Here is a 13,692-nt window from a genome sequence, read left to right on the forward strand (position 1 = left end):
GTCATTGACCAATCAAAATTAGCCCCGGTCCACTGTTCTCATTTTTTAAATGTATTATCCTGTTTCGCGCTGGCTTTATTATTGTAGCTCTTCCAAGTGTGTTCTGTAAACAAGTGCCAGCGCTCCTTGACTGTCGCCAATACTTAGTGGCCGATTTTAGCTCATTCGAGGCAAGAGCGGGTTGCCTTTCTTCTTCATTCCTCTTAACTATCCCTCAGGTTTAACATGCAACAATGGAAACTGAAATCGCTGAGCCCAAAATAAAAGCCCGTATCCAGAGGCGCAACTAGAGCCAAATTTCGGGGGGGGGGGGGGGACTGAGCAAAAATTTCGGGGGGGGCTGAGCAAAAATTTCGGGGGGGTATTATTAGGCTACTCAGAAGTGATCCACCTCTGGACGTATCCTCTGCGTGGCTTGACTGTGACATGTGGGAGGGGTTAAATAAAAGCTAGATATGGGATTTATAGTTAATAAAAGAAACTAACACTCGTACACCAGATGTGGTCGGTATTTAATCTCCTAGTCGGCCACTCTATTGGCAATAAACACAACAGGCATAGCTATACATTATTCTGTGTTAGTTCCAACTGTGCTCAGATTTCCATAAAGAATTTATAAACAGTGTCAGCTGCCCTTTCGGTTTCACAAATTTGGTTGTAAAACAGTTTCACACTATTTTTCAGTCATTAATCTGAGAGCTGGAAAGTGAAAACAGACTAACCGAGAGAGATGTGCATATGTTTCATACTATTTAGGCAGCTGCACCAATCATAAAATGTTAATCAACGGGTGGTTTGATTGTTTGCTGCAGTGACAGGTGGTTCACCGTTATTGAACAAATGGTGCAGGATGAAGACATTAGTTTAGCCGGGAGAGTTCAGATCCGAATTAGCAGGACGCACATCAGCACCGTTTTACGAGTTGCTAAATATAGCGCCTTAAACAACACTACGACTGACACGCCACCGAAGAGACACGTGTGTCAGATTAAACTACTCGATGAACCACGTGATATACAAGATATCAGAGGCGCAACTAGAGCCAAATTTTGGGGGGGGGGGGGGCTGAGCAAAAATTTCGGGGGGGGGGCTGAACTTTAAGCAATAGGCAGAGTGGAGCTGCAGGGGCTCTTAGAAGGGGTGAAACAACAGCGAGGCCTCATTAACATGCAAATGGTCTTTTAAAGACCTGTGAAGTGCTCGGGTGCGGCTGCTTTTTTGCCCGGGAAGGTGTCTCATCCCGGGCTGCCACACACGACGGGGGGGGGGGGGGCTGAAGCCCTGTGAGTCCAATGGGTGTTGCGCGCCTGCCCGTATCCATGGCAACATTGGAAGAAAAGGCCGATCTGTGTAACACGAAGAATTCTTTAGCACACATGCAATAGATGCGTCTGCTGTGCATCGTTCCCTTCTCCCCGTGTTCATTGCGCTCTGTCGCTGCTATCTTTCATTCCCGAGGAATTCCCTTCATAAGGCTCTGAAGACACATCTTTTTAGGCTTTGAGGACTCTGGGACACCTTTGGGGACTCTGCCCCTCTTCACCTGTACTTTCAAGCCGAGCGCCGCGACACTCGCAGTATCTGCGCGCTATATAAAAGACACTCATTCATTCATTGCCCGGATTGTAAAATCGGTGTCGGCCGTGTCGCCCGTAGCCTGACCTCTGTTCTGCAACCAACCATAGCCCGTCTCAATATGTTTTGTACTGCTTTGGCGCCCTCAAGTGGCCAAGCAGTGCAAAAAATGAAGCAGTGCAACGAATGCGAAAAATCTGTGAAACTCGGTTTAAACCGAGTCAGATGATTTTCACCCGGTAGGGTAGTGTCGGGGAGAGTCGGTTTTAACCGAATTCCGGACAGCCTAATCACAACGAATGCTCATCCATTTCGGCTTGATTTTGACCCCTCTTGATTTTGCTCTAACGGTGTGTCAATTGCTTATCTTGTATCACGGCAAAATACAAATAGGGCCTAAAGTCAAGGATCTTGGTACCTGCAATCTTCACAGTCCAGTCACATATTTTTGTTTTTACTCTATTGAGGCGTTCCCTTGTTTTGAAGTTGCCACTGGTACAGCCGAAGGGAAGAGCTGTGGCTTGGATAGAAGATCCCAGTCATGTTTATTAGACTGACCAACAAATCAGCAGATAGTCTCCGCTGCGGGCCTCATTTTAAGGTGGCTGGAAGTGGAGATGCTGGAGCCAGGCATATCAATTCTGGCAGTATATCCACCCTAGTTACTGGCCAACATCAGTGTTTTGGCCTGGAGTCTGGGGAAGCATGCGTGATGCAATTTAGCAGACCAGATCCGTTTCCATGCTTTCCTGCTTTCAGTAAAACGCGCATGGAAACTCAATAGGGTTAGGCACGTGCAAGCATGCCTCCTGTGAAAAATGTAATCTGATAGCGTGCATCACCGCTCTGCGGTTGGTACCTTTCCATTGCCTCGATGGGGGCCAGAAATAATTATTTGTAGATTTGTCTGCGGTATATGTAGTGTCCGTAGCCTGAAAACATGTTTATATTTTTCTGTTTGGTGGGTGACACGCTCTACTGATTTGACCAGACGAAGTTGGATGTACAGGAAGAAACTCAGAGAGGCCCCTTGGATCTAGAGTGCTGATGGGTTACTGCTTTCTCTGTCTCAAATTATAAATATACTCTGACGAATAAGAAAAGCAAAGTGCAACTGTGCTGCATAGGAATGTCTACGATCCTTTTAAAATGTGGTTGATGAATCATAAAATAACAGCAGAGGAGCGGTGAAAAGCAGATAAAAAGCAACCCACATTAATACAAGTATTTTTCAATGTGCCAAAATGCAGAGTAAGAGCAGAGTGACAGGTAGTTTTACCCCGTGGAAATTAACATTTTCTGCCTTTTATGCCCTATTAGGAATATTTATTGCTTTCTCCTGCACCTCGAACATGAGCAAAGTAACAGATTGCAAATAGCAGTGGAGGCTTGGCACTTGAATATAAAAACCTTTTATTCCCTGGGTGGCTTAGCAAGAAGCCTAGTATTTCACTTTCAGTCCTGTCACTGGTTGTGATGCAAATTTTGCCCGCTAAAATTTATTTTCCTAAGAGGTTTATTTTTTCCCCCTTGTTTTTTCCATTGAATTACGAATGCCATTAAATGCATATTGCATCTGGAGGGAGTCATGGAACACTTGAGCTTTCAACTAATAGCTGGATTCGGCCCGTAATGCACGGTAACAGAGGAAGATAAGTGTACATTTTCCTGTGTTCGCCATATCCTTTATTAAATCAGAAAATCCATCTAAACCTCTTTTTTTGTTGCAGACTTTCAGGGATGATTAGTCACACAATAACATTTCCAAGGCGTTTGTATATTAATTCTATGTCACTTCCTTTTTGAGGTGAAGTGCTAGTAATAAAGTTCACTACAAGATTGTTCATCTTGGGATAATGAGCGCGCTCAAAACGCCCTGTGACACCGGAAGGGATTTCAAGGCCGCGCCGGGAGCCAAAGTGACACAATTTGGAGCAATCTGGCCACAGCCTGGCAGGCCGCGTGCACATTCTGCAGAACTATTGATTTAAAAATGAAAAGCAGACGAGCAATTAGGAGATGGAACAACATTTAAGTACTTGATCCTCTGACAGCCTAATTTCACTTTTGAGAGTGAAGCACAAAATGATAGCTGGCTCCAAGTGGGAAATTGATTTAATTATTTCATATGTGCGCTTCCGCTTCTGTTTAAAATGCTAATGTACAAGTTTTTCTCACTCGGTGAGGAAATACACGAAGGAATACAAGTGAAATCGAAACTGTCAAAAGGTTTGGAAAATGATTAGCGCATGTTATTTACAGTACTTCGAAACTGCATTACGAAGCGCTATTCTTAATAATGTTATGGTTAGGAGACTGGCATACGTTGCTTTTATCTCTTGCAGTCTCCGCAGATTGGGTAGACTCTTGTTACCCTGTCATTGCTATGACCATACAGCAGACACCATGGACACGTCATGGAGTTTGCCAATGAAATAAGAGCAGGTCATCGGCCGGGGAGGAAATTATACGTGGTGATTTGGGCGCCAATGCATGAGAGCAGCTGCTGGTCACTACGTGCAGAGAATGTTGCCCCCCCCATGCTTCCAGTCCAGTAGTAGGGCAGTTGAATGTTATATTGCCCAAGACTGCGATTGTTGTTGCGCAGGGCACATCAAGTGTCCTTGCCACAGCGCTGCCCCTAGTTTGTATAGTGCCTGCTTCACAAACACGCCTGTGAAGGATATATGTTAGGCAAGCTTGCATCAAACTGTGATATCTGCCTGCAACATTGCTTGAGTTAAAAGTGGTTCCTGCAACACCTGGACACATGTGTAAATGCAGGTAATCAAGTTAAAATATAACAGTTATTTTGTACCCTACACAGTGCTTAATTAGCAATAAGTATTTATTTACGCTAATAAGCCATACCATTTTTTCAAAAGTAAATGCATTATTCAGAATCAATGAAAAGCTTTTAAAAAAAATCTCGTTAGTTTCCATGAAGACAAAAATATAAGATGCAACTGGAAACATATACCTTATAAGGCACTACTTAGGTACATGGCCAGGGCCTCTGAGGGTTCCTATGTCATGCTTCCAGAATAAAGGTAGAAGGAATTGCTTCCTTGCCAACAGAGAATTAGAACATCCGCAACATAAAAAGGGGGTGTCTCTCATCCACCTAGTTGGCAGTTGTAATATTCCGAGCAGTCCTTTGAAGTGGGACACTTTTTTTTTACATAATAGAGGACCTGTAGAGTTCTAGATTACATTTTATACAAATGTTTCTTTTTAATTCTGTTATTAACTGGCAAATTTAAGGTTCATAAGTGAGTGAGAATTTGACTTCTAAATTCATCAGCTCCTCTTTACCAGTTGTTCTGAGGGAGATTTGAATTTAATTGTTGCAATACTGGATTTTGGATTTGGTCATTAGACTAGGGATATTCCTGTGACCAATCAGGGATATTCCAGTAATCAATCAGGACAATCTCTTTCAAAGCAGTGCTGTCTTAAAGATTTTGGGGCGCTGGGAGAAACATACTTTAGGGGGCCCTGTGGGAAACCACTTTATATTTAATGACTCTTTTTCTGTTACTTTAAGCCCCATGATGCCAAACAATATTGTAATACATTAACGATTGGGATGGAGAAATAGACAGATGTGAGATAGAGAGAAAGTTCACTTTCCCTGGGGGCCCCTTGGAAGTGGAGACCCACTGTGCACAAGCCTTAAAACGTCTCTACTTTAAAATAAATTTAATATGACACGACCATTCTGTTCTTATAACTCTACATGTGTATTTGTGGAGCGCATGGTCACCAGCAGGTCGCTTGGTGAGGAATAACTGATGTTTATTGTTACCCAACTCAATGGTACTCATTTTATCGACCTCAGATGGATGAAAGGCTGAGTGGGCCTGCCAGGATTTGAACCTGTGACCATGAGGTCAAACACAGGCCCCTGCAATGGACACATTATTCCATTGAGCCACCAGACCCGGCTTCTGTTCCTGACTAATGTGTTTTTCTGAGCCTCCGAAGTGTTTTTAGATACATTTGGGCTGTAGGATTTGTCCACATTCTAATCCAATAAAGTATAGGAAGTAAAGGAACCTCCAACGTAATGCTAGGTATATCCAATTCCAGTCTTAGGTCTTTTCATCAGAATACTCGGTCTAGACACAGCATCCATGGTAAAACATAGTTTTTGTGGCTCTGGTCTATAGCCCCACATTTCCTCTCCATACAAAGTTTTAGCTACTGTTTTTATGTTGTATACTTGCAGTATGGATTTTATTAACTCACTGCCAAAATTATTCATGTAGTGCAAGACGGCTGCTAAATTCTGGCTAATTTCTGTCGCCTTCTTCTTCAGCTGATTCAACCATGATAATTTGTTTTGTGGTCAAATTGAATGCCTAGATACACTTCACAGCTTTTCATCTGTCAAAAACTGCTCTATTCAATAGCGCTTTCAGGTTTAGAACCAGAAATTTTGTTTTGTCAGCACTTATGTTGAGTTGTTTATTTCACCAAAAAGATTGAAGACCTTCTGCAGGCAATGCATAGCTAGCTCAGTTTATGCAAGCAATACTGCGTCATCAGTGAATGGAAGGAGGGGGACTTTATTTTACCTCCAATCGCTGGGACATGTAGGTTTAAGTCCAGAAGAAACCTTCCCACATCATTTATTTAGAAATTGAATAGTGATGGTGTTAATATGCAACCATGACAGACTCCGAGTTGTATTGGAAAGTCTTATGTACATATCTTCGGAACATATCTAGCCCTAGAATTTTTACGATGAAGATGTTGTAAAGCACACAAAAGGTTATTCCGGATTCCCTGTTCTCTCAAAGTAGACCGTGAAATAGTCCTATCATCTGAGTCAAATTCTATTTTGAAGTCTATAAATACCAGATAAAGGGTGGCTTTCCTCAGCTTTGGCTATTTGATAGACATAAACTAGAGTCTCATGGCTTGGTCTATAGGTCCAACACCTTTTCTGACACCTTTTTGAAAATTCAAGAAAATCAGATAATTTTTAATCCAGTCTTGGACATGATTCAAAATAATGTTTCCATAAATGTTCCCGACTTCGCCTAATAGCAAAATAGGATGATAATTCTAGGAATCTGCACGTAAACCTTTTTTAAAATGGGGACTATGATGGCTGTTCTGCAGGAACTGGGAACCTTCCCTAGTTTCCGGGGGCCTTCACAATAGAATATTCAATTGTAAAACATAAGAGGGAACTCTCCACAATTTGTGGTTTTGTGAGCTTTTTGGGTTTAGGTTACCTTAATTACTTCATTTGAAGTAAATTCTAGATCCATGACTTTACTTAAGGGATATTTCCTTTGAAGTCCTTTATCATTTTCTGATTTATAGGAACTTGAGGTTCTGTAGAAAGAAGAAAAATGTTCCAGGTATTGCTGATGGTCAATTTGTGTGCCTAATTTTGAGGAAGGACCCTCACAACCCCATCTAACTAGGACCCAATTATTTTTGAGTCGTTGGATCTCAAAGCAGACTTAACCAAGTATCATGCTTTTTGTCGCTATTGCCTCTTGTGTGTTTTAACAGAAGATTGTAGTCTTTCCATAGGTCCCTAAATGTTTGTTCTCCCATATAATTAGATGCCTTGTTCTCAGAGCTTCATTCAATACCTGTTTCTCTTTTAGACATTCATCATTGCACCATTCTAGCTTGTTCATGTTAACTTTTACTGGGTGTCTGAGAATGGTGTCTGTGAGAAACTGCCTATTTTATGTGGTTATTCCATTTTATGTGAGCTGATGCTGCTGTTTTTTGGCTCTGTGCACTGGGACACTGCTAACCAGGCCATAGTGCATGTGCTCTGACCCCTTAAACATGTTGGAATTGTCTAAAAAACACATTGGCATATTTAACTCTCCTACAAGGCCACAGTATATGTTGTCTAAAGTATACCAATGGCATGAAAATTTAAATGTCACCTATGGCCTGTAACACTAGTATTCCATCCACTGGTGTGATAAGACAAACATTACTCTTGGCCTACCACTGTAGCCTGGATGCTGCAGCTTTAAAACTGCAAACCGACATGTTAAAATTATCCGTTTTGGCCGGAGAAAACCTTTAATATCTCTATTTAGGCATTGCATCCCACAAGGCAGAATGTGTGGTATTTAAAAGTGGATATAGATATTTATTGTAGGTGGTGAGCGCACTCTATTAAACAGATTTATTTCTTTTACCGGTATGCGTGCAGCATGGCAATGTGTCTGCGTGGCATGAGAGTGAAATCTAGTAAGTGGCCTAGCAAGTACCCAAACTGCCAGACAGAGACAATTCTAAACATTTATTACAAAGAGAAATATTTTGGATTAAAAAATTGCAAACTTTGATCCCTTTCGGTCTCAATGACAAACTGGAAATGACTTGTTTTCTATAACCATACGTATACGCAATCTGCATACCACTTTAGGATCCACACGCAGAATTTTCACAACACAATTCTACATCTGTGAGGTACTCATTAAGACTCTCAGTTAGATTTAGAACACCAATTGTAACCAGATGTATCAGAGTTTATATTTCATTTTCCTCGAATGTCAAAGCATATTATTGTTATACCTGCATTATATCAAAATGTATTTTTTACTTTTTATTTTGAAGAAATCAGATAACTTCACAAGAGCACTGTGGTGAAGGTACTTATGTATTTCCACTAACAAACATCAGAGCATTTCCCTATCAGGTCTTATGATCTATTTAGATATTCAAGTTCGTTTTCAGCTATGTTATGGCCACGCCACCCATTGTCTACAATACTCCACGGATATTGAAAGGTCCATTATCGATGTTTTATTTTCGCCATTGGAGCTTGTTTCTATCTTGATACAGACATCATTCTTTTTTTCACATCACATGTATAGAGTTTAATATTGACGTTTCATCTCCGTCTTCAGCACTACCGCAAAAATAGCATTTAAATAGGTTTCACTTAGTTAACTCAGTTCAACACCGATATTTTCTAATACATCGGTCTATAATAATAAGTTATTATTAGATCTCCCAGTCATCCATGATTTTTATATTACATTGAGACAAAGGTGGCAATTACGATCCGGTAAAAAAAATTCCCGTACGACTCGTATCCGGTCTTTTTACCGTACGAATCGTACAAGTGCCTTACGAACTGGCAATCACGATTCGCATGGTAAAAAGTCCATACGAACCGCATTGGGAATGATTTCCCACACGTCCTCGGGTCGGAAAATGTGTCCGACACGTCCTCGTACATGTGAAAGGTGAAGTCCGACCGAGGAATCACGATCCATCCCGTGCGTCCGATGTGACAACCGTATGGAAAAAACACCGTCCGCACCGAACTCCCATAACAACCATGGAGACATGTGCCCGCATACGTGCCCAACACTCCCCCCCGCCCCCGTACGTCCGAGACGTACCCTCCGTGTATGTACACCCCCACCCGTGTATGTACACCCCAGTACGTTCAAGTCGAACCCCCACCCCAGTACGTGTCGTACCAACGTCCATGTACACCCCAGTACGTTCGAGTCGAACCCCCACCCCTGTACGTGTCCGACCCCCATGTATGTACACCCCAGTACGTTTGAGTCGAACCCCCACCCCTGTACGTGTCGTACCACCGTCTATGTACACCCCAGTACGTTCGAGTCGAACCCCCACCCCTGTATGTGTCGTACCACCGTCTATCTACACCCCAGTACGTTCGAGTCGAACCCCCACCCCTGTACGTGTCCGACCCCCATGTATGTACACCCCAGTACGTTCGAGTCGAACCCCCACCCCTGTACGTGTCCGACCCCCATGTATGTACACCCCAGTACGTTCGAGTCGAACCCCCACCCCTGTACGTGTCGTACCACCGTCTATGTACACCCCAGTACGTTTGAGTCGAACCCCCACCCCAGTACGTGTCGTACCAACGTCCATGTACACCCCAGTACGTTTGAGTCGAACCCCCACCCCAGTACGTGTCGTAACAACGTCCATGTACACCCCAGTACGTTCGAGTCGAACCCCCACCCCAGTACGTGTCGTACCAACGTCCATGTACACCCCAGTACGTTCGAGTCGTACCCCCACCCCTGTACGTGTCGTACCACCGTCTATGTACACCCCAGTACGTTCGAGTCGAACCCCCACCCCTGTACGTGTCCGACCCCCATGTATGTACACCCCAGTACGTTCGAGTCAAACCCCCACCCCTGTATGTGTCCGACCCCCATGTATGTACACCCCAGTACGTTCGAGTCGAACCCCCACCCCTGTACGTGTCGTACCACCGTCTATGTACACCCCAGTACGTTCGAGTCGAACCCCCACCCCTGTACGTGTCCGACCCCCATGTATGTACACCCCAGTACGTTCGAGTCGAACTCCCACCCCTGTACGTGTCCGACCCCCATGTATGTACACCCCAGTACGTTCGAGTCGAACCCCCACCCCTGTACGTGTCGTACCACCGTCTATGTACACCCCAGTACGTTCGAGTCGAACCCCCACCCCTGTACGTGTCCGACCCCCATGTATGTACACCCCAGTACGTTCGAGTCGAACCCCCACCCCTGTACGTGTCCGACCCCCATGTATGTACACCCCAGTACGTTCGAGTCGAACCCCCACCCCTGTACGTGTCATACCACCGTCTATGTACACCCCAGTACGTTTGAGTCGAACCCCCACCCCTGTACGTGTCCGACCCCCATGTATGTACACTCCAGTACGTTCGAGTCGAACCCCCACCCCTGTACGTGTCCGACCCCCATGTATGTACACCCCAGTATGTTCGAGTCGAACCCCCACCCCTGTACGTGTCGTACCACCGTCTATGTACACCCCAGTACGTTCGAGTCGAACCCCCACCCCAGTACGTGTCATACCACCGTCTATGTACACCCCAGTACGTTCGAGTCGAACCCCCACCCCAGTACGTGTCGTACCAACGTCCATGTACACCCCAGTACGTTTGAGTCGTACCCCCACCCCTGTACGTGTCGTACCACCGTCTATGTACACCCCAGTACGTTTGAGTCGAACCCCCACCCCTGTACGTGTCCGACCCCCATGTATGTACACCCCAGTACGTTCGAGTCGAACCCCCACCCCTGTACGTGTCGTACCACCGTCTATGTACACCCCAGTACGTTCGAGTCGAACCCCCACCCCAGTACGTGTCGTACCAACGTCCATGTACACCCCAGTACGTTCGAGTCGAACCCCCACCCCTGTACGTGTCGTACCACCGTCTATGTACACCCCAGTACATTTGAGTCGAACCCCCACCCCAGTACGTGTCGTACCAACGTCCATGTACACCCCAGTACGTTCCCGTCGCACCCCCAACACAACCTCCTAAGTACGGAGCGCACCCCAGGCCCCAACATCACAACCGCATGTATGAGTCGTATCAAGCCACACACAAGGACAGCACCGTACAACAAAATGGCCCATGTACACACCGTACACACGCTCAAAACGCACGTACACAACCAGGACAAAACCAAACAACACAAGAATACACTATTCGAATGGCACAAAGCCACTAAACATGGCCAACAAACACTAAAAAAACACATCCACTGACCTGCAACTGCTAAAAACAAACAGAGGCCCAAAACACCACCACTCCTTATAACACACCCACCCAAACTTCAAACACAGCCACACCCACCCATGGACCAATAAAAAGGGCCCACATACACAAACCATGAGCCTTTGCAACAGACTCACTGCTGCCAGACACCACAGAACCATACTACAAGCCTCACCACACCTTACACTTGCAAACCTCCACACAACCACCTCCACAAACACCCCCTCATCACATTCACACACACACACCTGCACAACCACACCCACACACCCACAACCATCCACACACACCCCCCACCATCCACACCCACACCCCTCACCATGCCCACTAACAAGAATCCAAAGTTCAGTAACCGAGAGTTGGAGGTCCTTGTTGATGAAATCCTCAGAGTCGAGCCACAGCTCTTTGGAACATTGGTCAGACAGACCAGCATTGCAGCAAAAACAGCCATGTGGCAGACCATCATCGATGCTGTGAATGCTGTTGCGGACACCAGAAGGACCAGGCAGGAATGCCAAGCCAGGTGGTACGATCTGCGGAGGAGGGTCCGAGCCAAGATGCTGGAGGAACACAACCAGGCCAACGCCACCGGAGGAGGGCCCTCCCGCAGACCCGTACACTACCAGCCCTGGGAGGAGAGGGTGATGGCCATACAGCCGGTGGAGGCAGTCGAAGGAGTAGGAGGACTCCCAGACCCGGCTGAGTACACGAACAACGCACCTCACATGGGGGGGGACCTCATCCACAACCAAAATCACTAACAGGCACGCAACCACCCCAACCTATCGCATGACTCAACCACACTCCATGAACACGCACATGCCACTGCCGCCACCATGCCCCATGCACCCAGCTGGACAATGTCAAGTCACAGGCCACAGAAGACACCAACACATGACACCGTAACCCGGATGGCGGGAGGGTGGGCCCCAAAAATCACATAGTGCAACTCAGAAGCAGACAACAATGCCCTCTGCCCATATGGCCCAGGTCACAGCCAGACAAACAGTGTGTCCCCACACAGGAAAGACTCGCCAGCAAATGGCGGACGCCTTGCATCAACACATGGGGGTGAAGGCACTGTTTTGCACATGACAGCAGCTAATGAACAGCCAACACTGTGAAAGAGTGGCAGCACACACAACCACAGCAGCAGTGCACACACAGACACTACACCCAATGGGTGCCTGGAGATCAGAAACAAACTCACAGCAACAAGCCAAGGGCCATTCAAAGAACTGGAAAAAGTGTGTGTCTAGGAAGCTGGGCTGAGGTGACAGAGGGTGACACACAGAGGGAGGGAGGGGGGGACAGAGAGGGAGGGAGAGGGGGACAGAGAGGGAGGGAGAGGGGGACAGAGAGGGAGGGAGACACAGGGACACGGACAGAGGGAGGAGGCAGACCCATGGAGGGAGGGAGAGGGGGACAGAGAGGGAGGGAGAGGGGGACAGAGAGGGAGGGAGACACAGGGACACGGACAGAGGGAGGAGGCTGACACACAGAGGGAGGGAGAGGGGGACAGAGAGGGAGGGAGACACAGGGAGAGCAAATCAGCCGTGTGGTGTGTGGGAATGTCTGCTCGTCAGCAGGTAGACTGCGTGCATGTAGCCAAGGGTGGCCAGTGCCAGAACCCCCCCTCTTCCCCATGGCAAAACACAGGCACATGTCACAACCTGTTCACGAGCACAATGACAGCTACCTGCATTATATAAGTGTGTGGATCCACTCCATGTGCACATGTACAGTGCTACACGGAAGGCGCCAATGCATGGCTCGCCACACCTGCCCACTCCACTGCTGACTGCAGTCACACTTGACGCAGCAAGTAAGACTGTGCCACACATATTTAAAGGGGCCAAAGTGGTGTCCAAGGGACACACCCATGCACAAGTGCACTGTGAGTGGAATGCAAGACAGATCCTAATTCCAAGAGGAAAAGTGCCAACTTTGAAATTGATGAAACATGGATGTTGCATGGACCAAAATTAACATTGTCTCTCTCACACACAGGTCAACGTCGTGGTTCACCCCCCAACACTGGGGGGAAGACTCACAGGACCCGGATCTGTGGGAGCCCGATCCCACCGGCAGCGACGACTCTCACCACTCTGTGGACGACCCCGACCGACCTGGCCCCTCTGGTGTCCAACCACCTGCAGCACCTGCGTCAGGTACAACTGTGCCAACCACCACCCCCACTCCTGCCACATCCCAGGAGACACCCAGGATCCCTGCCCCACCACCACAATGCAGCCAGGCCGGCCAGGAGGGACACGGTGTCCCGGGCACCCAGGAGGAGGCAGGCGACAACGCCAATGCCACCCCTCAGGGGTCCCGGAGACCCGATGTACCCACAAGGGCAGGCCAGGTGCAAGTGGGCAGGGGTGGTGGGAGTGGAGGACGGCGGAGGCGCGAGCCTGACCAGTTGGCTGGGGAACCGGTATTTGCCCATGTCCGTAACATCATGGACACATACCGGCAGGACACCACGGGCATGGCCCAGGTTGTGTCCACCCTCAATGAGATCAAGGGGACCCTCGATG

Source organism: Triturus cristatus, chromosome 4_2, assembly GCF_964204655.1.
Source record: "Triturus cristatus chromosome 4_2, aTriCri1.1, whole genome shotgun sequence".
NCBI lineage: Eukaryota > Metazoa > Chordata > Amphibia > Caudata > Salamandridae > Triturus > Triturus cristatus.